This window comes from Aplysia californica, unplaced genomic scaffold (assembly GCF_000002075.1).
Source record: "Aplysia californica isolate F4 #8 unplaced genomic scaffold, AplCal3.0 scaffold00398, whole genome shotgun sequence".
NCBI lineage: Eukaryota > Metazoa > Mollusca > Gastropoda > Aplysiida > Aplysiidae > Aplysia > Aplysia californica.
In genome coordinates, this window is record NW_004797668.1 from 511,525 (window position 1) to 513,929 (window position 2,405).

Here is a 2,405-nt window from a genome sequence, read left to right on the forward strand (position 1 = left end):
GAGGGGTGGGGAGAGTAGTGTGGTAAGGGATGGGGTGAGGAGTGGGGTGAGGGATGTGGGAGGGGAGAGGGGGAAGAGGATGGGGGCACCTGATCAAACATGTATCTAAACAAGTAGGGTTTTTCTATTTATGAAATATGGCCAGGTGGTCCTTGGCGTCTTTTGTCCCACTAACATGACGCAGCACGTCTGTTCATCTGTCATGGTTTCCTTTGTATCAGTCCGGTGACTAAAGGTTCTTGTGATAAGATTAGAGAAGAGAAGAGAAGGTAAGACAAGATAAGATAAAATAAGCTAAGATAAAATAGATTACGGTCAGATACGGTAAGATACGATAAGATACGCTTAGAAAAAAATAAGATAAGATAAAATAAGATAAGGTAAGGTAAGGTAAGAGAAGAGAAGAAAATATAAGATAGATAATACGTTTCTTTCAATGTGGGAACTTTTCTGTCGCTGAACAGGAATTGTAAAAATACATGAAATTTAAGTTACTCTCATGAAAGAATTTCAGTGCCAAAAAAAATGAATCTGGCAATTATGCTCTCTCGGGACAAAGGGACACACTGCCTGAGGGATACGGTAAAGGTTTAATGCCTCCGCCCCCATATACCCCCCCCCCCATTTTCCCACATCGCTATTGCTTGGTCTTATGAGGCGCGACCTCGGAAGGTGTCGTCCATCTCCGATACCTAACCAAGTGGGGATGGAGCTTTGGAAATTCCCCACACAACTCAAGGTCTGAATTTCTATCTGTGGATTTGAACCAGGACCCCTCTGTGCAGCAAAGAATTCTATCTATATCTCCTAACACCATCAACATTTAAAGTTTACTGGTTTTGGACTTTCACTGTTCATACAACGGGTAAGGGTTTGATTCTCATACGAGCTACGAGTGAAGCACTTAACAGCTGCATCACAGGCGCCAGTACAAACAACTTTGACAAGTTATAACAACAACAACAAAAACAACAACAACAAAAACAACAACAACAACAACAACAACAATAACAACAACAAAAACAAGGCAACAACAATACAACAACATCAACAAAAACAACAACAATAACATCAACAACAACAACAACAACAACATCAACAAAAACAACAATACCAACAAGCGGTGATGTCGACAAAAGCAAGGACAACAGTGATAATGATCACAAGAAGTCCTTACGAATTCAAAAAAATGTAGCCACGGTAGCAAGATCGACAACATCATCATCAGCAACACTAACAACAACAGAAGTGATAATAATGCTACATCAAAGACAGTAATCACTAGAAATACACTGAAATATATTAAGGACATCATCCGCAACAACAACGTTGACAACAACAACGATGGCAAACAACGCAAAAAAAAATAATTGGAATCTGTGTCCAAAACACCAACACAAAGTTCCTTCTAAACCTTCTACTAGGAGCATGTCTCCAATCTAAGCAATGAGCAGTTACAGGAGAAAAAGTTGCACAGTTGCTGCACATAAAAACAGGATAGTTTCTGACTGGCTTTTAAGAAAAAAAATTTAAGCAAGTACAAATAAATTAACATAATGAAGAGAAACGGTTAAAGAGATCGGACCTCATGTAGTTGCAAGCGCTGTAAAATTCTTACCACAACTATTTAAAAAATGGTCGGTATTATAGCTTAAAAATTGACTGTTACATGTATTTGATAACGAAGAAAATTGTCTTGACACAACATACCTTAGATTAGAGCAAGCAGAAAAGAGTAAGACGTATTCTTATTCTTCGCTTCCTCTCGTCCACTTACAGACTTTGAAAACAAGCTGTAGGCTAGAGGTCTGCTTTTGATATCCTTCGAGCTTAATTACAGAAGTTCAGGAATCTGTGAAAGTAGTGTACACCAACTGCACGTATCGTCATCATTATCACAATAATATTTATTATTGCGTGCCAGATCTGAAGCAGTCACCGACAATCGTGGCTCTCCTCGCATTTATCTGCTCATATGTTCGCACGTGGCGGGACGGAAGGAAAGTGGCTCGGTTGGGAAGAAAAGTCGGTCGCATGCCGCGTTAGAAGACTTGTGTGAACATATAAAATACAATGTAGCCTACCTCTTGCCCTCTGCTCTTTAGTGCGCTCGCACTTGATATGTCTCTGTCTCTGCTTTTCCCAGTCTCAGTCTCTGTCTGTCTGTCTGTCTGTCTGTCTCTGTCCGTATCTCTGTTTCTGTCTCTGCTCTCTGCCTCTCTGTCGCTCTGCCTGTCTCCCTGTCTGTCTGTCTGTCCGCCTGTCTGTCTCTGTCTCTGTCTCTCTCTCTCCCCCCTCTCTCTCTCTCTCTCTCTCTCTCTCTCTCTCTCTCTCTCTCTCTCTCATTCTTTGTGAGTGTGTTTGTGTATGCATGTAAGTCTCTCTCTCTCTCTCTCTCTCTCTCT